Below are 26667 nucleotides of genomic sequence, written 5' to 3'. Positions count from 1 at the left end.
TCGCTTGAGAGTAAGCAGACGAGCGGACTTGGAGAGAACCGACTCTGGCAACTCTCCGTGATGTCTTCATCCCGGGTAATTAGAGGCACGGATGTGCATAAGCGGGACGTATACCGGCCGCTTGTGTGTGCGCGCCGATTCTCTCGAGTGAAACGAGTGTCTCCTCCGTGGCGGCGGTGGCCTTTTTCACATCGCAACACTCGTCGGTATCTTGGGTAGAAACATACGATGGGACAGACAGGGAAAGGGTTCGGTCAAAGACGATCAAAGATGGGGAAGAAGAGACTAGGTTTTTTTAGAACGTTATTTAAAAAAATATACTTTTAAACAGATCTTTTTTTATCATGTCAGGGATATAGCTACATTCTATGGTCAGACATACAGGAATCGGGCATCGCGAACGGTAGCGAATCGAGAGTTTATTATGATGGAAGGAGGAGATTTTAAGCACAGGGGAGATAACATACAATTATAAACGAACGTTTTAATGCATCGGTATCATTGGCGATAATAAAAATAATATCATCGCTACTAATAATTGAGGTAGAACAGCGCTCGCGAAATGTCATTAGGAATGAGACGGACAAGTATCTTTATTTTTAGCAACATTATCTAATTATATTGTCTTTTATTCACTATTAAACATAATTTTTTTTTCTTGATTTAAACATTCATGAGGTAACATAACGAAGAGATAAACCGTAATGAAGGAAATGAAACAGGTATTAAAAGTATTAAAAGAGCCTTGACGCGGCGGATGGTAAAATCTCGGCGTCAATCGCGATTACCGGATGAATTTTCAGCGCGCGCCTCATTAGCCCATGCCCTCATTATTACGTTATCAACGTCCCCAGGTTCGCATAATGGATCTTGAATATATTTATGAGGGTAATCCCCGCGTGGCGAAGCCGTGTATACGTACGAAAGCCGCGATCGAGTGGCTCTCTCTCCGGCCTCTGTAACAATAATCCCTGCATCCTCTATATAATTGTGCCCGCGGAGGATTTATAGGGCCGGTCCGGGGCTCCGATTCTATCTAACGATCTGCCCATTGAGTAAGCAGCCTAGAACCGCGCGGAGATACGCCACGCCGCCTTGGCAATAGGATTCATTCAAGAGTACCGAGACCTGTTTTCTCTCTCTCTCTCTCTCTCTCTCGATGCTGCGCGATAATTTTAGCTTTTCGAATCTTACGCGGTGCAAAGAGCAAAGATATCACAATTTGAGATCACGATTTCTGCGAGGAGAAAATATTAGATTTATTAAAATCCGCGCTAAAATCGAAATGAGAGTACCTGATATAAATAATTAAAAGATTAAGTATTGTATAATTAGTATTCTAACTACTTTTTTTTAGTCTTTAATATTTTTAATATCAATATATGTCATACCACAATTTGATATGACGAGCAAGAAGAAAATATTAAACTTATTAAAATCCACACAAATCGAAAGAGTTCTCTTTTGTAAAAATAAAAAAAATTGATTAAAATACATACAATATACAAAATCACGAGCAAACGCGCCTCTGTACCAGTATCATGATAAGATTGACTTTACTGATTGATTTTCAAAAAAATCCTTTTTATTTTAAAACAGTTTTTGTTTAGTTATTGTCTTATATAATATAATATTGATAAACATTTTATTGTTAAAATCTTTTATTTGCTTGTCGAGCTATCTCAGCACAGTAGTGCGCGTGTTGTCTTCTGAGCGACGGTAAATCATTCGTCTCCAGTCGGTCTACTAATTTACATATTAATCTTTATGCCGGTGAAATTAATATGTAAATGACTACAGTCGCTACCGTCTCAATGAATCGCCAGTCAGTGTGCGTGGGCGAAAATGAGCCGGTCTATTATATCTAAGCAGTGTCATAAATTATCTTTATCGTATTGTGCTTGTCTATGATACTATCCTGCAATACATTTCCTTGTAATCTTGATAAATTCACGCATATTTGTCGATTTTTTGACAACAACTCTTTTTCGCTGATACCACTGCCTTGTAACTGTCAGTCGCAATAGAAGCGTAGAAGAAAACGTCATGTGGAAATCTGCGTGCAAAGCGCACTCGAGAACAGTGACTATCTGAAATTGTAGTTTATAATGGAGGTGTTAAGACTTTCGTTTGAAATCGATATATTTTTCGATCGAAAAACTCTCCCGCGAAATTTCCGCATTTTGTTGATTTCCAATAGATGTGTTCTGCATCTTGGAAGCACTTCGATTTGACATGAAGCGGTTGCAGCGCGCTGCGCTATGCGGTCTACAGGATGTGCAGGGGCATACACAATTTATAATGCAATTAGAGCCTCGGATGGTAGCGTTCGGATTTATGGCAGGTAGAGAATCCGTCGTGAAGAGGCGGAGGGCCAAAGGAAGAGGCAGAGGCAGAGGCGGAGGCGGAGGTGAAAGAGAAGGTAAAAGAAAGACGGCGCGGTGAACTGTCGGACCTCGATACGGGGGCTATATTCCCGTGGAATGAGTTATATGCCTCCCGCGGTAGCCAATGCATTATTTATCGCTCGGCTTTTCATTATTGCTTCGTCGTATACTTATATAGCGGATCCAGACTCGAAACACGCTTTCCGGCGCGGCACTGGCGTCCGCTCGTTTGCGCTCATTTATCCTCGCAGTGGCGAGTCTCTCTTTTAATTTCTCTATTCCTTATATACGTCGTTTTCCAAAATATAAGAGAAGTCTAGAAGATGTTTGAAAAGTATCTAAAATTATCGAGTACATTTTGGATCTTTACATGGATTTACGTGGATTTTGAATCTTTACATTTTTTCTTTTAGTTTAAATTTTCATGAAAAAATTTCGATCTATTGACAACTGTTTTAAATACACAAAACTTTGACAATTTAAAAAAATTATTATAGAATAAATTTATAAATTTTAATAGAATGTGTTTGCAAATTTTGCATTGTCAGATGTGTGCGTTTCTCTTCTTTTCAAAGTTTCTACGAGCCTTCTTCCGCCTCTGCTCATACGGAACGTGCGATTTTTTTTTCTATTTCTCGCTATGGTATAGGGATGCCTCTATTATTAAGCGCTATAACTTATGTCAGCATTATATGATGCTAATGAGAATTCTTCGCGCGACTAGCCGCAGTTATTTACAACCGCGTATTTTTCTTATTACCGTTGAACGCGGTAGCACTTAATGTGCGAAGTTACGTGCTTTTTAGACGGTTCCTCTTTCCACCTGTCGTTGCTTTTATCCGTGTTCGTCTTCATTGATTTCTTGCTGTGAGCACATTTCGATAAATGTCTCGTAAATTTTGTATACGCGATCATTTTCCGGCGGATGTGTCTTTATATATCGATATATTAAATAGACGCATATATATGTGTTCTCTTGGCTCTCTCTTCATGCGTTTATATAGGGTAGCATAAGTCAATTTACGAGTTATCAAGATTTACTAGACAATTAAACTTGAAATTAAAATTTAGTTAGAATTTATTTCACATTATAATTATCTAAAATATTTTTTTACATATATTTACAATATATTTTTGAGAGAAAGTGCTTTATAATCTTTGGGCACTTGTCAAGAACGACAATATCTGATCATTGAAGTTAGATAATGGATATCTGTGTGTACGACATTCATCTTTTCAGGCACGACACATGTTTACGGCATTGTTAATCGACATATATCCTAATCGTTACTAACTACGTAGGCGTGAAAAAATAACGGCGGTGCGGTTGTTCGAGCAGAAACAAACACGCGAAATCGTCGACGGAGCGTAACCTGGCGAGCATTATCGTGATATTAAAATCAATCGTGGAACGGAGATTAATCGCAAAGCGTGCAAGTATAAATCACTTTCGATGAGGCTCACCTTCCGTGTTCGAGGAGAGGCAGGGAATTTCAATATTCCTCTGGCGTGCGCGAAGGGAAAAGGGGAAGGAGGGGTTCTTGCAAGGGTGCAGCTTGCTGGTTCACGAAATTGAGTGCGCGGCTCATTTAACGGCTGCTTTTACGCGCGATCGAAAAATTGATAGCTCCTTTCCGATAGTGAAGGTACACTGTGATGTGCTCTAGATAGACGAGCGCGTTAGAAAAAGAAACGAAGATGGAGATAAGTAGCTCTGACCTCGCCTGTGCGTTACTAGGATATCCATAGAAAGTTTGCGATGAAGATAATTATTTCTCGGAAGAAAGCTGCTCCATTCTTTGATGAGTATCGAATATATATATATAATTAGATGGAAAGATGATTAATTTTATTCTTTTTGGAGATTATTTACGATGTGAAAAAATAAATGTAATTCGTATAAGGAATTGCAGTGCATGCTTTCCTTTGACTATACGAAGATTTTTTTTTTAGATATTTATTTTGGTATAACAAATTCTTTTCAAGTTTTACGCGAATTATAGTTATACATATCACTTCGTAAAGATGTGAATAATACGATACTTTATCATATATTTTTTTAAATACCTCCCAAATATTTTCGTGTGTATGAATAACCTGCGGATTAACGTTCGAAACACTCGTTCGGTGAATCAACGTCGACAAGATATTAGAAAGTTCCCTTTCCGCAACGTTATGAGGCAGACGAGCGCGTTTGCGGGCGTCAAGGAGGCGAAGCCGAGCACGAACCGTTAATCGCCAGCGTAATTACGATAATCGCTCATTGATTGCCCCGAGAACGTGCCTTCTGCACTTTCCTACCGCGTGTAGTAGTAGCGCGATGCATCTGTTGCATCATGATCAACTTCTGCTGCTTCTGCGCACAATGAAATCAGACAGATCCGGGACGACACGATGAGAATTATTACACGCTACGTTGAATAAATAACAAATCATGCCTCTTCCGCTTTCTACAAGTTGTTTGTAGAAAGTGTTAACACATTTCTGATCTGATTTTATATCGTATCTATTTTTATTTATTAACTGTCTCTTAAAAATTTCTATTTCTTTAATCTCTCTTTTAAGTCTCTTTTGTAAAAGATTGCATTTTTTCTCTTTTTTTTCCTTCTGATAATGAGCTTCACAAGTAGTAGAGCGAAATTCCACCAGTGTTATTTCTATTTTTATGATTGTGACATACCGTTCATAATCGCGTTGTTTTTAAACGGCAATACTTATCGAACTGACAAATCTATGACAAATTACTCGCGAAATATTTCTGCGCAATGCATTTATATGCTAATTGCGATAGCCGCGATATTTGCAATGAATAATCCACTCTAGACGGATCATCCGTACACACCTTCGACTGCATTTTAAGTTATTCAATTCGCGCTTTCGTAATACATGCAGCATACAGACCGATAAATACAATTAATGGGGCGAAAGTTGGAGCGCACGCGCGCGACTGTATGATTGACGCGCGATTTAACGGCGCCGTGTTTGAGAAAAGAGATGCGGATTCTCGATGACCCGACGACGAATAATCCGCGCGTGGACGTCGCGAATAAAGACATTAATAAAGCGCTGTTCTCGCAAAGAAACGTAGAAGAAAGCGCGGTCGCGAGATCTCCCGGTGCAATACAATACGCGGCCAGGTCTCGGATAAAGGATGCTGCCCGGTCGCAGGATGATGTTACGGACTATGGTGGTCCCCGTTGGATGGTGCCCCAGATGGTGGTGCTATCTTGGGACTCTGATACTCACTCGGATATACGCGTTATCGGTCAGGCAATCGTGAGCATCGAATAAAAACGACCAGCCGGTTGTCCGGCATTGATACGGATGCTGCGGGTGAGATCAGGCGGATGATGCGGTCTTAATGTAAAATGGAGCAGAAGAATCTTCTTTCGCCGCTTAAGATTAGCCTTCTCGAGAGAGAACCATATGAATCTCGATAATATTTTCATTATTTATCGGAGCAGATTTAGATTATTGTCGCGAGAAAAGTTTTAAACAGAAGAGAAGCGAATATATATTTTGGCGGACTTATCTTCTCTCTTATTCTCTCTTATATTATTATATTTAATGCTATCTAAACGTTATCTCATTTTTCTTAATTTTAGCGAGTTATTTTAAACAGACTGCTTTATTAGTTTTATTAATCAATTGAAGCTAAAAGATAAGCTTTCATAAACTTGATTATCAGGATATCCGTTGCGCAGGTCGTCTCTCGTGTACAAAAAGGTCAATCTCCGGCCGATGTGCTCGAATCGCCGTGGTTCATTGAAGCCATCGGCCAGAGTCCGGTTTCTCTTAACGACTGACCCGACGTCTTGCCTCGCCCCCGCATCGTTCCGGATTTGTGTACCGATCAATTCGCGGGACAAAACGCCCTGCCAGCCACGTGTAAACGAGAAAACGGAACGAGCCAGTTTACTCGTGTCCGGTCAAGTTTATCGCGTACCCTTCGCGAAGTCTCGGTCTACCATTAGTCGGTGTCAGCTACGCGCAGCCTCCTCCTCTCCTTCTGGAGCAAGAAACCATGACGGCATGCAAGCCGGACCTGTAACATGACCTCTTCAACACTTTCGAAGAATTAAGATATCGAGATGAGGAAGAATGAGTTTATCGTTCTTTCTTTTTCAGTTATATCTTCTTAATTTCTTTCTCTTCATTACAAAGGAGCAAAAATTAAATATTAAAATTTTAATTTTACATGTTACATATAGGTACAGAAAAATATATTTTAAGCCTGATGTTGCATTTGCATCATCGCGCGATTAAGCAAAAAGATCAATTTTATGATTAAATTTTTATTTATACAATCTGACTAAAATAATAACTCCTATTAAAAATATTTTCGTGCGATGTATTCTGCAAGGTGCAATAGATATGCATATGTCGCGGTGATATTCTATGAGGGCGGTCAACTATAAGAAACACGCTCACGAAAGCGCGAAAGAGTTCGTACAGGCAGACTATCGACAAGAGTGCAATTTGCGCATTGTTCCAGCAATGTGCCGATATGCAAATCGCGCCGTTAGAACGACATCATTGTATTTCACTCGTATCACCGGCTTATTAACTTTGGCGTTTATGACTCCGCGAACCGCGTCGATCCGAGGCCGAGAGCGCGCTTTATCGTCTGTTTTATAGCGGCGCGCGCTACCAAGAGCGGAATTAAGACGGCGCAAATAGTGTCGTTCGCGGAAAAACATCCGTTATATTTGTATCCGCCGTCGGCCAATGTTGCTCCACGGATGCCCGATCTCGGTAATTTATTCGAAATCGTGAAAATTTTATTACTCCATCGTATCCGATCGCGCGCTCGCGCGAGTTGTTAGTCGGCACTACGCGCGAGCGAACGGGGCTGTATAAATGATCGCGGATATCAGGTGAATGGAATGATTAATATTCCGCATCCTGTTATCCGCTTTAAGAGTCCCGCTTCGTACCCGAGAAAATTGCGACGCACAAAGGCGCGCCCGCAACGAACTGTTCGCGGATAACAATCGCGCGCGCGGCCTCCGCGTCGTATACACGAGGACACTCTGGAAAATGTAAGCATAATATGTAAATGAGAGAGTCGTATCGCTCGAGGTGGTAGTCAATGTCAGTCGTGCCTCTGTGCAGCGTCGTTTCTTTGAACGCGTATACATACATATATCGGATAGCATCGACATCAGTCGCGATCAAACGACACGATCGATATTTTCGTACGTGGTATACAGAGATTATACGACGTGTCACATTTTTGACAATTAGAATACGCACTTATAATCCAATTAAATTTTTCTGTTTTAATTTGTGCTTTGTCGAAGGTATTGGTGGCTATAAAAGATGAGAGTTAATAATATTAAATTTTGTTTATAACGTTATCGCAAAATTATGGTCAGGGTGGACTCCGGAAACCCGGTACCAATCTATATAGTCTTCCCTCGCGCTATTAAATTTCGCGAGAATAAAGATGTGGGATACATCGGACGTCTCGTGAATGGAATTATTAATATTTCCCGTCCTGCGTTTCTCTCTCTTTCTCCTGTGGCCTTTCTTCATACCGTCCGCGAGCTCACGCGAGATACCCTTACCGATAATTTATGCGAAATCATGAAATCAAGTTTTACTACTTCCTGCCCTTTAGCTATCTTTGAACTTTCCAGCGGAGAGAGATTTTTCTATAAATAAAAATTTTTGTCTTGACAATTAATTCTTTTCAAAGATAATATTTTATTAATTAAATCATGAATGAAAAGATAATTTGTTTAGATATATACTGGATCTATAATATATTAGTTTTAACATGTAATTATTTTATTGAAATATACAGGATGAGTTTTTTAACTTGAGACTGCAAAATATCTGGAAAACTAGCATTGTACGAAAAAATGTTCCAAATAAACTTTCAATAGTTTCGAGGGTGCAATTCTATTCCGCAGAAATTAGCCCCCTTCCGCCCCCCTCTAGGGGGTGGGACTGGGGGTAACTTTGAAATCTTAAATGGGAACCCCTACTTTTTATTGCAGATTCGAATTCTACGTCCAAAAATACGTAAATTTTGTCTAAACCATTTTTTTCGATTCTTGATGGATTCGAATCTGCAATAAAAAATAGGGGTTCCCATTTAAGATTTCAAAGTTACTCCCAGTCCCACCCCCTAGGGGGGGGGGGGCGGAAGGGGGCTAATTTCTGCGGAATAGAATTGCACCCTCGAAACTATTGAAAGTTTATATGGAACATTTTTTCGTACAATGCTTAGTTTTTCAGATATTTTGCAGTCTCAAGTTAAAAAACTCACCCTGTATAGACAGTTGCAAGAAATTTTAATCTGTTTGTTATATTTGAGAAATGCATAAATTCAAATCTTTTTTTAGAAATAATAATAATGTTTTTTATTCTTATTTATGATGCAATATTTCGTATCGCGGTTGATGAAATATTTATTCTCCATAGTAGAAATCTGCGACAATTTAAATTTTGTTGCAATCTTATGTGTGAAAAGTAGAAAGTGCTGTGTATATAGAAAAATAAATTTATCTCTTCTAGCTATTTCATTTTACAGTAGCGCTTCTTTCAGATAATGTTTATATGATAAACATATTAATTGATCGCTAATAGTTATCTTCAAGGGTTCGCGATGCGGAGTAAGCTTACGTAAATATAAAATTATAGAGAAAAGCGGTAGCGTTATCACAGTAAATCGTGTCGAAATCGACCGGCTGGATGCTGCTTCTCTAGTATATAGCTACTTTATACGCAGATAATTAAGATATTCCACATGTCGGATAGATTTATGAATATTTTGCGTGCTCGTTTCACCTTCATCTTCGAATCACGATGTTACGACGAACGGCGATTGCGCTTGAAGGTAATGTCGTATATTAATATTCTGCAATTAATTCTGATTGGCTTAAAAAAATATAAAAATGCGAATTTCAGCGTCATATCGACTTGCGCGTTGATCGTAAACTCTAATAACGCGAACCAAATGTTTTACGAAATTATGGCATTGGCCATAACATTCTTGAGCGCTAATCTAAATTTACATAAATGATAGATTATGCTGAAGATTACATCAAGACGGAGACATGGGTAAATAGATTCTCCAAATTAGTGAATTTTAATAAGATCTATTTTAAAATTTGTCGAGAAAATGAGAAGGCGATTGATCGAGTTAATATATGATCATATTATGAATGATCGTCTCATATAAAATTTATTATTAATGATCGATTTCGATGTGCTAAAAATTTTGGAACGTCGTATGCACTATGTCACGTGCAAATTGATAAGATACTCGACGCTGTGCGTTTTAAAAAAAACAGGTAGTCACGACGCCCGGTGTTTCGTACGCGGGAATAACGTGAAATAAGTATTTTTACGTGGTCTTCTTTTACGACGCGACGTATTATTACTTTAATGCATCGTTGCCGCTCGCGAGGAAGGACGGACGAGCGGCGAATCGAAATCGTCTTGATCGTCGGCGGTAACGGAGTAGGTTACTAATGGTGGGCTTGGTGGGTCGGTGGGTTGGTAGACTGGGTTGGGCTTCTTAGAGGTCCACCGAGGTCAGCTGTGTGCGCGAAGGATATGGTTGCCCAAGGCACCGATGACATCGAGGAACGAATAACCGGGTTCGAGAGTCGGGAAGAACGAGCACGTCGGCCTGACAGAGACCTGCCTCTCAATGAAACTTTTTCGAATAATGATGCCAGCCCTTCTTGATTACGAGGTCACTCGCGTTTAGTGGCGTATTCTTCTCGCAATTTTTTATATATCCACACAACATAGTTGAAGCACCTTTTTATTTGTTGGAAAAAAAATTGAATTCTTCTTATGTGTGATTTAAAGTTTTCATTAATTTTAAATTTTAATTTGAAAAAAATTAATTTTTATTTTTAATCGTTTATATGGCTGAATCTATTGACATCATCTTTTTAATAAAGAAAAATTGAAAAAAAAAATTCATCAGTAAAGAAAAAACGTCATTGTTATGTGTAGGAATAATTAAAATAATTGGTTATTAAAATAATTCAACATTATTCGGGAATATAAAGTTAATAAATAGGACGAAACATGAATTGAGACTTGTTCTGAAATAATTATTTCGTGTATCGTTTTCTAAAGAAATCTACTTGCAATGCTGTATATGTACGCGAATAATGTCGGTATTTCGTGCACAAGTGTGGTCGGACTCGACATGTGTCTTCGGCAAGTAAGAAAGAGAGAAAGAAAGAGAACAAAGAGATAGTATAAAAAGAGACGGCCGAGACGAGGCGAACGGAGATGCTGAAGAAGGCACGCGCGGGTCATGCAACAACAGGAAGGTTAGTTGCTCGGGGCGGCGACAAGCGAGCGAACACCATCTCGCCACGGCTCTTACATACGTAACCGGCTCTCATAACAATTTTACTCGGCCACGAGGGACCACGACGTGCAAGGCGTGTTTCCTGGAAGTTCGTCCTTTCCGTTCGCGAGAGGAAAATAAAATATTATATGCCGGTCATTATATGTTAGTCGGGAAAGAAAGGGGTAAAAAAGGAGAGCAGGTTGATTACTACGATAAAATTGATTGTTTTTACAATCTTTTATCGCTGTATACATATAAGCACCAATAGGATGCATATTTCGAAGGATTATCATCTGCCTAATGATAATTTTCAAACTACTTTGTGCAAAAAAAATTATGATAATAATTTTGATATTTGACTTTAAGTTTTGTATGAATTGAATTTCTCAAAATTATTTTTTTTTCTATTTATCTACACATATTTATTACGCGATTGTGTATCTTAAAGTCTAATTAAGCAGATGTTTTCATCAAATGTGCACCAAATTTATTCAAGTTACAATTTGCAAAATAATCTCTCTCAGTTGTACTTTATCGATATTAGAATAGCAAGATGAGATTTCTTGCTACTACTGCGCGTGGATCGTTTACACAATAGTGCATAATCATGAGCGCGATGACTGTCATCAACCGCTTGTTGTTGGTTCCGGCGCGTTATTTCAGGGTGGTCTTCAATTGCCATGGCACGAAGATGAAATTCGCTCTTTATCGCTCGCACCTGTCTAACGTCGGCATAGATGTTACGAGACTACTCGTTACATAGCGAAATATCACATTAAACAATATGAAATATAGTAATTTATCGCGGCATTTTCGCGACTTTCTCTTTTACAAGTTAAAGTTTCTGCATTATTTCTATGAGATTAGTTGCAATGTATAAGTTAATCTGAAAAATAGGATCAATCAAAATATAATCGTGTATAAGTTAATCTGAAAAATAGGATCAATCAAAATATAATCGTGATACTGTAATAATTTTCAATTTGTGAATTCTCAATAATAGCTGTAAAATTCTCTTTTTCAAAGATATAATAGCTATCTATTCCATAGATATAACATATTATTACCTAATAAATATTATAATGTAAGGTTTAGTTAACTATCAATCATACTCTTGAAAATAATCATATTTTCTCGAATATCACAATTATCTTGATTGATTCTACGTCATTCGTGGAAATACCGTTTTCTGGAACTAATCAAATTGCTTCAAAAATTAAATTTCAATATATATAAATATAATCTTATCGCGTATGCTATATTTTTTTTTTATATAGGCACGCAATAATTTTGCAAAATTGCGGTTTCCCTCGATCGACGTCAAAGTTCCTCTTCTCGACGGCTTTCGAAAATTCAATCGCGATGATCGTAATCGGTTGGAGAGAGTGCTAATGTAGGCATCGTCGTCGTTAAACCTTTAATTAGGTGCTCTCGAGTGTATACACCTGCGCGACTTCACGCGGCGTTCTTCGAGCGTAATTGTGCCTCGCTCGGTTAACCCCTTATCCGGGGTCTCGAATTGCCGTGTCGACCATCGGACGATCTTTCGACTAATTTTTTGCCGCTCCTTTTTTCCACTTCGACAGACTCATGTGATCCTATCGAACCTGGATATTTTACGTAATATTGAGCAATTAACTTTAATACGATTTTTATTCAGATATTTATTTGTATCAAATTAAAAAAAAAACGAGAAAAAAGTTGCGTACACTAGAATCTATTATTCTAAACTATCCAACATTCCGGATATGTTAGCGTCGTTCGAAAATTCGCCACTCGTCAATAATGAAGATATCGCTTAGATTTATGTTAACCGTAAATAGTCTGCTTGATGGACTTTACGGAAACTTCGATTATAATTATATTATCGCGCCTTGGCGGTTTATTTCCTTCGAACGTGACGACTGCCGGCGCTCACCGCCGATCTCTCCTAGTCAATCTTGTCGATCTTCTGTTTTATGATGATTGGTGATTATATATCGTCGGCAGCGATCGCAATCATCGGGATCTCTTTCCTTTATAGGTTCTAGAGGTTCTCGCTGATGCGGCGCGTGTTTTAGGATTGATGGACAGCGCGCGGATCGTTTGTTCGCCTTCTTGCCTCTATTACGGGAATCGCCGCAAAATCATTGACCGTGACAGACGGTATTCAGGGCGATCCTGTTTCTCACCGGGCTCGTTTAAATCAGCCGCAAGTAGCTGCATGCTTCGCGACGAAAATCGATTGACTCTCGATGTCCGGTTTGACGAACATTCATCGATTTATTGAAAACGCTCAGCACCTCGTTCTCGTGGCAAAAGAGAGAACGGATGTGCGAGAATTATTCCGCAATCTTAATCCTTCATTATCTAAACATTTACTTTGGTTTAAAAATATAAGTCATTGATATACTCTTTAAATTAAAAAATACACTTCTTGACGTCCAAATGTTAACACTGTTGTATTAGAAATTAGCTACAATATTCAGTTGAATATGTAACTGTATATAGAGTACATAATTATATGATTATTAAATTTTTTAAAATTTCTTTTATTCCAATTTTATAAAAAATTAAGTTAGCGCGAAATATAGAACGTTTATTTTATTCTTCACTATTATAGCTCGATGCTTCTATATAAATTACGATGTGATAATCTCTTTTTATATGTAACGATGGGAACATAGTTACTTCATTTGGAGCAAAAACTAAATTTATGTTGTGAAATTACCGAAGGTAATCTTGCCGATTATCCGGATCCCGTGAAAACATTGGCGGCTTTAACTGGTTTGTTTTATTTTTCGTTGAAACGTAAATTCCACGCGAGACAATGATATCTTAACTGGGATCTCAATAGAGTTAATTAATACGAGAGAGAACCGACAATTGCTGAGGCTCGAACTATGGGTTACAGAGCGCTGTAACTTAATGCTCGGACAGGCCGCGCGTTTGCCACGTATTAACCAAATTGATTAATCTCCGCCTTGGCAACGATTAATTATTGACACGCTTTTGTTATTCTTGCCTTATCGACAATTACATTATTAAGTAATAGTGCAATAATGACGTACCTGCAATACGCGTATCCCGATATGAAATGGCAAAGAAATAAATCCCTTATAAAAAATTTATTTTATAAAATTGTAAAAATTAATTTAACTTGTGTATATAATAGAAGTTGTTGATTAAAAAATTAGCAAGGAGATATGATTTAAATAAAAGATATTAATTAAAGAGAATATTATATTTGAAATAATACTCGTTAATTTTTACTCGCTCTTTTATAAATATTAAAAGACATAAAACATCGATTTGACGCAATTATTTTAACGTAATTTAGAAAAGTATTATGACAAATGCAATGTCAGCGAACTCGATTAATTTGCAATATCGCGCGATTTGTCGTTTCGTGCGTGAAACTGTCGCGGAGTTATTCAGCCGGAGCAATGTAAAGCGCGCGAGTCGTGTAGGAGCGCACGTATCGAAGGGTCAGACCGAGGCATTGGCAGCCAATAAGACAGCAGCGATTTCCTTGTTTGGCAACGACAGCGATCGAGAGATCGCAATTAGGCGAGCCGCGTCAAACGCTCTAGCCGGTGAGCTCTTATCTTTCCCGTGTGGCCGTTCCGTTCGCTTTCTCTTTTCGATCGAGCTATCGATTTCAGAGGAAGTCGAGAGACACCTTCCTACGAGAACACAATGTCCTTTTCAAAGAATATGTTTTTGTTTTCTCCCTTCCCCCCTCTCTTTTTTTATATTTCACGTACAAGATATGAATGCATTTTTTGTCTAAAAATTTTCCTTCCGTTGTCTTTCTTGTGTAACTGCAACAACAGATGTAAACTGGACATCTGGTCACGAGATTTTCGTAAAATGTTGGATTCTCAGCAATTTCTTCTTGTGTGAAGTATAAGGAAGAGTTCTTGTTCTGTCTTCAAATAAGTTAGGATTTCTTGAAATGTCATCGCTGCGTTAACGCGTCTCTTGTGTTTTTCTCTCTATTACGTGTGAATTTCCAGTAAGAAATTGGTTACACTTTAATGATTCGCTTTGAGCAAAAACTTGGTACGAGAGAGATCTGTATGTACATATTTTTTATATAATATTATAAGAAGATATACAATATATCATACAGAAATATATTATTTTAATCGAAATTGTTTTTATTATTTATATAAAAAGTTAAAGAAGATTACGTATGACATATATAAAACGCACATTATATAAAATCTATATGCTTTTAAGATAAGATGAATTAAATATATTTTATTTATTTTTATTTTTTATTTTATTTCGCGATACGTTAGATAATTAAATAAAACATGACGCTTCGATGAAAAAATAGAAAATTTTGTAGAAATATATATTTATTTTACCATTTTTATAAACTTCTAGCATATTTGAGTGTATATTTAATATGTAAACATATTAAAATTTAAAATAGAACTTTATCTTTATGGTTTTCGCTAATTATAACATTTCTTGAATCCAGTGGAGTATGATATCATTATCGCGAACTTTTTGCGAAATCAAGCACTTCACAAATGATCTACGGATGACTTATTTCCGGAAAGTCGTAACTGGAGCTAGTATTTGCAGTACTTTGCTGAATGTCAGACATCCTGTGCCTGGATATCTTAATACCTGTTATTAAAATTCCAGAAGTAATCAAAATATATACGCAATAAAAGATGATAAAATACGATTATCGAAGCTTTGAATAAATCGTACCGCTAAAAGGAAAAATTCCACGTTAAAATGTCATACGTAATCTTGAACCTGAAAATTATCTTGATATAGGATATCAGAATGAGTAAATGCAATGCTCGGATAAGTTTTCATAAATTATACATACGTATTTAGAAATAAGCGGTTCTTAGGCTACGAGCAAGTGAAAATTAAGCGTCTTTAATAAAAATCTCAGTTTTCATTTAACTTTGAGAGTATAAGCTACATTTCATTATTTCTCAACAATTACCCAGCAAGAGCCGCTCGTGTATCTCTCTCCGTTGTAATAAAATTTCTCGAGAGACAGCTCGCCGTGACATCGCATCTACGCGTTACATTGTCACTCGCCATGTCGGTCGTTAAATACCTGCGGTGCGTGCGACGCACCTTTGCATTACGGTACCACTCACGCCGAATACGCATATTCATTTTGGTTCTTGTCACTACGCGCGTGTCGCGAGCTCTCCTTCATGGTCGAACCCGGTGGCATGTCCGTCATTATGGCCACCATTGCTGAGGAAGCCTGGTACAAGCAGGTGACATCGAAAAAGATCCACTCGTCTTCGGGACATTACCGGCGACGCTTTAGTAGAGATCCTTACGATGTTCCTGGTACAAGCGTGAGCGCGCATACACGTCGAAACGGTACACAAGCGCCTTCCCGTCGTAACTCCTGTCTAACTTCCGGTATAATAATTTCTAGGGAAGTCGTGTTAGTTAAAGAGAAAGAATAATCGGTCAAAAAAACTATCGACAACGTGTATATTTTTATGTTTATGCCCTGTGCGTCCGCCAATGGGAGCAAATGCGGTTTCGTGTTTATGATTTTATTTAAGCGTCGTCGAGGCACCGTTGAAACGAGTTTCAGGAGAACGTGATTTTATCCAGATGATCGCGTCAACAGAGCTTAACCATAAGGAGCACAAGTTAACGAAAAAAATTTTCAATTATTTCGAAAGAAAGAATATTTGCAAAAACGAATGTGTTTTCTCTTAAATAGATTTACTTAAAAACTAGAATAATTAAAAAATAATTAAGAATTTTCAAAAATTTAAGAACGAAAAAGAGAAATTTATAAGACTTTATAAATTTGACTTAATATTTTTTTAACATTAAAAAGAAGTAAAAGTTAAATTTGACGAAAGTAGAAACGGAAATGCAATCCTTGATTAATACCTCAACAGAATTTAAAATTTGATCCATCTGCTTTCTTTTTACAATCGTAATGCTCACCAGAAACAGATAAAATATAGTTTATCGTAATCTCTCGTACATCGATCGGCAAAAGATAATTGCGATCTTGCCCATTGAACGTATTTTCATTCGATTCCTTCGATTACTCGAACGGATGCTAAAACTCACTGATTATAGGTCAGTACTTGTATCATGTTCGTCGCTACCTACTGCACGTGCTTATGCACTTAACTTTTTGTTTCGGGCCGATTGAACGACACGCTCCACGTGGCGCGTGTTCAGGATAATGCTTGGAATGCTTTTCACCGATTTCGAGTCTCGCTCGCTCGCGTAGTGCAAGAAAACGGTATTACTGAAATTCAACCTGCTATGTAATGTCCGCCGTGATGTGCCAGAAGGCGCCGGTTAAATTGCGACGATGTTTTGTCTTATAAAATAACATGTAAGAGCGATTGATTCAATATATGAACCCGACCGTATTGTTCGATTCTTGTCGAAAAGTTATGATAATAAATTATACCTCGCATAAAATATTTTTTTAATAGCTATATTTCTAATATACAGAGAAATGTATATCTACACTGGATATACATTTAAGTAGAATTGATGATAATAAATACTTCTATCATTTAAAAATGTTTAATCAACTTGGGTCGAAAATAATATTCGTAAATGATAAGGAGCAAGTAATTATATCGAATAAACTAGACAGATGAGATTAATTAATTACGTATGCTTAGATATTACGAAAAACTCATTACAACTTCGAATCGAGGAGACGTACGCGCGCGAAAAATCCTGCTGCCTCTCACTTGATCTGTCAGGTTGCAGCATCCATATACTTTCTATGTGTGCAACTTTATCGAGTGCATGACTCCATGCGCACTTGAAATCTCTTATAAAAAAATATATCCGATTGCTATTCCCGGTATTATTAATAAATACACGAGGACCAGAACGCCCGCGGGCTCGACTTTTATTCCTAACAAGAAGATCGAGGAATAATTACAGTGAGCACGTATCGCGACTAAATCACCGGTTGACAGTAATCCCCCGTTGTAAATGCGAAGAACTCGAAGAGCGAGATCAGCTCGTCTTCGTCGTCGTCGTCGACGACCTCGACTGATGATCGATCGGCCTCGACAAACTTGTGCCCGCTTTATAACGGCGCTAATCTCTTTCTATCGGAGGGGGAGCAGGACCGCGAGGGCACCTGGAGGGAAAGGTTATATTCCCTTGCTTTCCCCCTTTACCCCCTCTGCCCTCGGAGTTGCCATAAGTAATCACGTCGATCCGTGATAGTCGTTGGTCTCTCTCAACGATGAAGAAGAGAGTGACGAAGCGAGAGGAGGACCGACCGAGCGAAGCAAAAAGAGGAAGCCACCAAGAAATGCGGTCGTGAGAAGGAGGGAGGGAGAGGAAAGCAGGGAGAAGAAGAGGGACAAGAAGATGGAGGGAAAAAAAAAGAAGCGAACTGAAAGAGTGACCGCAGTAGAACTCCGGGCGGGGCCCTTCACCGCGAGGATGAAGAAGACAAATAGAAGAGACGAGAGGAGTCGGGCAAGGTGCTTCGAGAACGGTCACTGCGTCGCGGTAAAATTTCGTTGATCGAGCAGACTTTTTATGATTATTATATAGCTGGTGTATATTTTCGCAGATCGCACTTTTTTCTCGTTTTTTTTTATTCTTTATATACATTTGACTTTTATTGCGTAACGCGCAAAACAAGCAGATATACATATAAAAATAAATTCGACCATCATTATTCATTAGACAGCAGCTCGTAAAGTGATTTCTTTTTTTCCGAAACGAATGAATAACACGTTCACAACGCGGAGCAAAATAAACACACGAAGATGAATTTAAAAAGCTTCACTTTGTAGTGACGTGCCACGTCTTTTGGGGCTCGTTAAGATACGTCGAGTCAGATCGACGAGCTCGACAGACCGAAATCGAATTGCGAGGAATATCGGGTCCCCGCCGGACAGTGGAGAGCCGAGAGATAACAGGCTCAGCAAGTCGTTAATCAGCAATAATTACCGATTGGAGATACGTCATAACGCAGCCTCGCCTTCAGTGGTATCTCACCGCGAGAAAGAAAAATCGAACGACGCCCACTTCAAGGTCTCGCTGCGAGTCGATCGGAAACGAAAGGGATATTCTGTCCCGACTCTCATCTATCTTTCTGCTCGAAATAATTGAGATTGCTTCCGCGTCGGGCTTGTGTTTTCTAATTTACCGAGTCTTATGAAATATAAATCACACGTCGCGTATCTCTTCACCATTCACATTCATTCGCTATCTCTGGATTTACCTTCATGCCAATTTTATCTCCATCACGGGCGATGTTAACCGACACTTTCACACGATTAGGAAATTGAAATAATTTGTCATATAAGATGTAAATTTTCCATTATGGTATTCATCGTCATTTTCCTCTGAAAATCGTTTAGTATTACCTAATATCTCGATATAGTCACGAAACAAATAGAAGTAGCAGTACTAGGCGCGATCGTAAGATATGCAAAGGTATGCTTGTGTCTTGAACCCGCGCGGTCCTTCGCGACCCTTGACTCCTCGAGGGAATATTATTTTAAAAAGTCGTGCAGCGACCGTCGGCGATTATTTTGACCACTCTCACACTACTAGTAATTAGACAAAATTTATGTGCGAGACATCGCGCTTTCGATAATTCCGCAGCTACTTTTGAAACATAAAACCGCATATTATTCCGCACAAATATTTCGCGATGTTGTTTAACGGCAGCGTTTGCCGTGTACGACGATCTCGATTCGATTTGTGAATACTTTCTCTCATTTTTTATTCAGAGAAATTGACGAACATAGTAACAAGAACGTATAACAATGCAGTCGCATTAAAAAGGAATCACGCGAAAAAGAATAACTATTTCCAGACTTCTTTTTTTCCTCGGTTCTCTGGGAATCTTATTAAGTGAAACCTCATAGTTGATTTTTGTCCACATTGCAGCCAATTTCTTAAACTTCACCCTAATTAGGTTTCCAATAAGCGCTTCCAGAAATATATGTCGTGCCATTGTGCATCGGTCATTCTTCGAAGTCTCTCGAAGATTGGCTGTCTAACCATTGACAAAGTTCGCGTGTCAACCATTAAAACAAATATAATGTTGCCAATTTTGCATCATCAACTGTAAGTATAGATGTCGGATGGGTTTGAAAATTGCAACCGGTCGTCGCCATGGCCTCCTCATTTTCCGTGCAAGATAATGGCACTGAGTTTCGCATGTGAACGTCGCGCCCACGCTCGAAATTCACAAATGACGTTCGTTTTTTCTATTTTTCTCAGTATTTTTTGAGTAATGCATATCGTTTTTTCTATTTTTCTCAGTATTTTTTGAGTAATGCATATATATATATATATTGTAAAGTAAATGAAAAGTAATTATAAATTTTATTTAATCATTATAAAGCCGCTCGTGAAGTCGTGCGGACCAAAATTAAAAAATTTTTTTTTAAACGAATAAAACAGAAATCAACTGATTTAATAAATCAAAGAAGAGCAGGACGAAATTGTTGAAGGACCAACGGAGAAATGGCGAGAGCAATATATAAAGTTGCTTTCTTTTTCTTCGGCAAATTTTTTATAGACTTTTTTTTATTTGATGTTTTTAAAGTGACGTTTGGACAGCAAGATTGAGTGCATCAGAATGCATTAATTTAACTCTCGTTGACAGAGAAAAAAAATCGCTTGGTGAAATTTGAATTAAATCGATAAAATGAAGAATTCTTTTTGCTTTAATTTTTCATCTTTTCTCTCTGATTCTTCTTTATGTTTTTTTGATTATTCGAATCTTTACAGATATTTTTTTAGTTACAATTTTTATAGATTTATTAAAGGAAATTTATATGTTGCTGAGAGTTAATATGCGAACATGTAACTGCCGATAATCATCTTTATATTTCAATGCGCACATGCCGCGCATTCCGTTTTCTTTCAACTTCTTCATTGTATTTGCTCTTCTTTGTATTTTAAATTACGTTTCGTTATTCACTCTTAGAATCAAAAACACGACTGCGCGACCTAATGTGATAAAGGGTCAGCAAACATGCAGCGGTAACTCGAGAACGAGCCTCGACAAGTACGCGGCTACCTTTCAGCTTCCTGAAGTAGCTACGAGCAACACGCGAAGTTGCCGTTCTCTATCTTCGTCTCTCGAAACCTCCGTTTGTGCTTCTTACTTAAATGTGTTTGACTTTCCTCGCTATTCAATTATGGTTGCAAAAGAGAGAGTGTGTGTGGTATGTGTAGAGAATCCTGTTTAATAACAAATTTTATTGACCCCAATTTCCTTAATATTTGTTACAAATTTATAAAAATAAATGTGTAGAAAATTTCATGTTATATATAATAATAATAATATTTGAATTTATCTCGATTGTGTTTTAACAGACTTCAAAATTTCAATAAGAATTATATCTAAACGATTTTGTGTGTTGAATAATTTTAAAATCTATTTTATAAAATATAAATTTCATAAAATATTTATTGTGCTTTATAAACTTTTTGATTTTTTTTGTTTTTATTCATCATTATATTGTGTCAACAAATTTTAATTTTAAATCATAGTATATTCGATTAAAAAACTTTATAGTTGTGAATTTTTGAAATTGTTGGAGCAGAACTAAGTTGAAGTATTCTTGCAATCCAGCGAGATACGATGGTCAGTAGTTTCCAGTGGTTAGATAGGACTCTGACAGATAGGTAGGCTTGCCCTAAGGGCAACTCTGGTAGCTGCTAGCAACACGCTATGTCGAGTGGATGTCTTCGTCCGTGGCTTCCTCTTTGTTCTCTACGACTCTCCGTGACGTTCGCTTTTCGACGGATTGCTGGATTGACATTTCGCTGCGAGTCCATCGCTGCAAATATCATTAGGCGACGATTATCGTTCCGGAGCACGCGATGGCCGTGGATTCGCATTGTATAGCGCCTTTATTATGTGTCCGGGACGCGAAAGAGAATTGTGTGGCAAAGACGGATTACTTGTGCCGTGCACGAAAAATTTCTTCCAAAAAGCAATCAACACTCTTCAAATGATGTGATTTATTTCGCTGAATGTTCTCTGTCTCTCGCGAGAACTCTACGCTTCTGCTCATTCGCATTAACGATCGGCAGGTAATAATGCGGTCTCGCGTCGTCAGGGTCCTCGAAACGCGCGTAGAAACTTCGCAAAAAGCTGATTGTGAGAGTTGCTCTTGTTACGGCTGGTGAAAACGAGCTTCTGGGAAGCTTCGTGTCTGAATAAGTTTTCGTCAACCGCAGACAGGATGCGTGTAAGAATTCCTCGCCGATGGACCGACTCTCGCCCTCCCTTTTCCCTCTTTCTTCATCTTTTTTTTTCTTTTTATCTCTTCGCATGCTGCATCCCCTTCCTCCCCCTTTCCTCGACTTTCGCGGTCGTGCTTCGGTCAAGTTACCGGTGTGCCGGCAGCTATCCTCTCTTCGGATTAATTCGAGATCAGAGCTGCGAGTGTGTGCAACCGTTGGTCGGTCGGTTGCAGTTGCAATTGCACGCGTGAGTGAGCGAGCAAGCGTGCTCGCAAACGTGCATCACGCAACCTCGAGGTCGCGCTATCAGGCCTCTATCGTCCAAATATTTATGAGTCCCGCTCGGCTAGCCAGCCGGCTTTATGACGCTGAATTTTATTCGTGTCACGCTGTAAAGAAGCATGCATCTCTCGCTCGCGAAGAACCGAATGCCCGGTGCATTTCGCGCGATTTAAAAGAAGATCGCTATTATAGACGATCATCCAGTGGTTTCATGACTCTCTTACGATGCCTCGATAATGATAATTGTATAAAAAAAGGACTACGAGTTGTTAACGATTCAACGAATTTTTCGGAGATGGTCCGCCTTCAACTCAAAGGATTTCTTTTTCGGTTTCTTCACGAATTTGGTGAAATAAAATTTGGGAAAAAGGTTCTATGTTAAGAAACGCTAATAATATCTTACTGTCTTATAACTGCATATGCTTTTTTGCGATTATCGTGGTTCTCTCAACAAACTGTAAATCGCGATTTAATCTGATGGGACGAAAAATCTCGCTATCAACAGAGCAGTCGGCTTTCGTTGAAATGCTGATCTGCCACGCGCGATGTATTCCAGATAAGCGTATCCGCTTTTCTACGTATCTCATGCAATTGACTCGTATGTGCGAGTGCGCTCAACGTGGGCCAGCAAAGCGTGTAAAGCGGTCGAATCGACCGCTTTTATTCAAGGTCGGGTCTCTGGAAAGTCGGCTGGAGCCGCGCGCGAGTCAGCTGGTCTATGCTCTGAAAATGACACCGTATATATATATATATACAGTCTCTTTTCTCGTTCTCCTGTCTGTTCCGTGTCAAAGAGCACGCGTCGGCTTACTTCGATTATAAAGTGTCTTCCCCCGCCTCCGCCGTTGTTGCCGCCGCCGCCGCAACTCTTCGAGATACAAGTCAAGAATTTGACCCTCTTAAGGCGGGAGTGGCACGTCTCTCGTTAGAAATGATACGAGTGGTTTTCTGTCCCACATCGGATCGAGATTGACTCTCTCGATACCGTCGAGGATTATAGCGCCACATCGAAACATACATATACGAGCGCTTTTAGAAGTTGTAGGAAATACTTCGTATGGTGCTAAACAAAAATTGTTAAATTTATTTACACATTGAAATAAATAAAGATAAATAAAATTTTAATTAGAATAATTATAGAATATTTCATTGAAATTAATTTTATTCTTAATACTCTATAAAATTTTTTCTATAGACATATTTTAATAAGAAGTATGATTATTTTTTTCATATTATTTTGAACATGATATGTAAATATACGTATTCGCGAGGACAATTGACTCAATTCTTTAAACGGTACAACAATTGTTCGCGCAAGTGAATAACTGTAACTCGGCGAACCGTGTCTTTAAATAGTAACTATCGAAGAATTATGTTCCTTTCAATGCATATATTTCCGCAGGACAGGGAGAGAGAAAGAGAGACAGGGAAAGTGCCGTGTTGTCGCGGATAATTGCGATATATCGCAGGTAGTTATACATAAAGGAGCGCGCGTGATCGCGAACAATTCAAATCTCTATCTTTCGTGTAAGAGCACGCGGAACTATGTATCGTGCTTATTGCTACACGGCTTTAATTAATTCGTGATCGGTAGTCTGTACCACTGTGCGGAGTCTTTTCTTCTATACTCGCCTCTCCTTCTAGTCACGCTTCTAATATCGGTTTTTTGTTTTTTTTTGAAGATTCCTCAGCAAGTGTTGATCGTTTGGTTCTTAAATGCGCTCTTCGTGATAATTTATTATTTCTCTCATCGCCATTCTGCATTTTTTATAATAATTATAATACAACTTGAACGATTTGTGAATGTGTTACAGTCATATATCTAAACATACTTAAACTGTCACATATTTGATATATTTATCAAATTGTCATCATAGACATCGATTTTTAATAATTGTATATCTTTAGATAATATACTTGAGAAATTAATTAATTTATCGACTTTCCTCCTGATATACTATAGAATACAGGTTCTTGAAATATGAAGTAGATATCACGTGTATTAATGCTATCAGATATAGGAAGATAAGATGGATATACACAGAAAATAAATAACGCGAGTCTGTGCAGTTATCATCAAGTGATTTTAATCGAAATTAATTTCAAATTTCAAATCATCTGTATTCAAATCATCATTAAATGAATACGAAACACGCGCGATGTTCACCAAATTACTTTGTACTATCGTGTACAATCGAGCCTTGTAACGATAGACAGTAATAGATAGCAAATGCGTTTCAAAAGAAATACTGCATATCAGAAGATAATACTTTATCATTTTTCTTTCATCCTACTATATTCTATTTTATCGTTACTTGTCTGTAAGATTTATTTTTCTCAGATATAAACAATTATCAACTTATATATATAAGTGCACTCTTCAACGTAACTTAAAAATTCTGTTTAAATTGAGAATTTGAACTGAAGTGTTACGTACTAAGATATTTAATGTTGATAAAAAAATATCGTAGAGTATTATCCTTATACGTACAGAGTCACATATATTTATACACAATAGAAATTTTACTTTATTAATTTTATTTGCATTGGCATCCATTTTAATTGATTTCTGCGGTAGTTATAATACTCGTGAAAATAATGCAAAATTACAATAAACAGCGTTCCTACACTTCTTCCGACTTTGAAAGGGCTAGATTCTAGCGACAAATGCTCGTCGCATTCGCTCTCTCAGCCGTTTTATGATTTCCCGAGTCACGGATTGCGCCGTCTGGCCGGTAAATCGCACCCGGGTATACTCTCTGGGATAGAGAGCCCCGCAATCCTGGCCGGTAATAAGTGATAACGATACAGTGCATTAGCGGCCGCGTGAATTTCTCATTAGTCATCGACGGTGGAGTGGCCACCGTGGTAATTTCCAGCACGCGCGCTATGCCGAACTTTTTTTTCTTCTTTCTCTTTTTTCCTTTCCCCTTCCCTCTTCTTCTTTTTGCATTTACCCACGGATTTATCTAGCATGTTGATAGTTACGGCGGAATGTTTAAATCGCTTCTCCTTCGACGTCGCGACTACCTATATGCCGAACGCGCCCTATTAATATCGCATTGCACCCACACGGCGCGCCTATATAATGCACGCGTTTTTAATGCGCGCGAATCGCTGAAATATGAGGACAGCGACCTGATACATGCGTGCGTATACAATGCCGCTCATTAATGGCTTCTGACGCCGGTGCGTCGTTGGTTGCTAAGAAGCCGCATCTTGTACATCACCGATTCGCGTTCGCGCACCGCCAAAGCGCGGAATAGGAGCGATTTGCCTCTTTGCATTAATGACCCGCTAGTTACGGACGATACTTAATCCCATCTGTCAATGTCAGAGCGAAAGTTGGTCGACAGGTTGCACGAAAGTGGTGAGCGTGAAAACACGGTAAAGCGCAGAGAGCACCGACCGGATTATATCATAGAACGTGTGGGGAAAGTTTGCGTTAAACGGGGATATCTGTGCTGTGTGTATGTGCGCTATAAAGTAAATGCAAATTCTTAAAAAGTAGCCGGAACGTTTATCACGCTCCAATTAATCCTTTTTCGAGCGACGCGTTAATCGAGCAGCGATGGTAGCTTGGTATTTTTTTATGGCATCAGTCCGCGGAATGATTCGACAACTGTCGGATAAAATTATAGTGGAGTTTCCTGAATAATTTATGGTGATCTTATAAAACATGTCGCGTTGTGTCATTATAAACGGGTAATTTATAATAATTTATGATATAGTAGTATTTTTACGTCATTGGGAACGTTCGGTTCGAAGAGATGTAACGAGGAGAAGAAAGAATGCAGATTATAAAAGAAATTGGCATTAATGATAGGCACTGTACTCTTCGTGGGTGCTCGTACATGTATATAAATACGAGTATCTGGCAGTTATATGGCCTGTATATAAGAAATAATAAATTAGTCGGGCCTCCGACGCTCTCAACAACCATACAGACAATCGGTCTCGTGCTCAGTGTTATTAATGCTGCCGCCCGATTCGACGGCGATTATGTTATACAGAGGAGGATATGACGTATGATGCGACGTGGGCTCTGACGCGATTCATTACGGAAACAATGATTTCTCGCGGGCGCCTTCGTTAGATCGATGAGCTTAGCAGAATATTCCGGCTCGCGCGTCTGTATAATCGTGAGTAATGACGCCGGCGCATCGCGTTGTGTTTTATGCAAGTCCGAGCACTCGTATCGGCTCGTGTGATCGCGTTATTGGCAACGAGACGACCGAAAGAGCGATAGAAGTAATTACGCTTTAGAAAATTGAATAACCAAATCACGTTGGAGAAAAATAAACGAGCGCCTCGAGCACTACAATAGTTATAATTGTTTTCGCGTATACATGAATGAAAAGTTAAATTTAATATTAATATATTGTATCCGTGATATAGTTACATGAATGCTTTTGATAGTCACATAATTCCTAGTTTGTATGTAAAAATTTTATTTTTGTGGAC

The 26667-nt window shown here is 38.5% G+C and overlaps 1 protein-coding gene across 3 annotated transcripts in view; it reads left to right on the top strand.

The window, feature by feature from the left end:
• LOC145948582 (uncharacterized) overlaps window positions 1-26667 on the top strand; it is a 232400-nt gene that overhangs the window by 45368 nt on the left and 160365 nt on the right. The gene's annotated exons all lie outside the window — the stretch shown is intronic.

Source organism: Prenolepis imparis, unplaced genomic scaffold, assembly GCF_030444845.1.
Source record: "Prenolepis imparis isolate NDT839.2.m4 unplaced genomic scaffold, iyPreImpa1.0 SCAF_2, whole genome shotgun sequence".
Classification (NCBI taxonomy): domain Eukaryota; kingdom Metazoa; phylum Arthropoda; class Insecta; order Hymenoptera; family Formicidae; genus Prenolepis; species Prenolepis imparis.
Note: the sequence above shows the minus strand (reverse complement) of the source record. Positions and strands in the feature narration are given on the sequence as shown.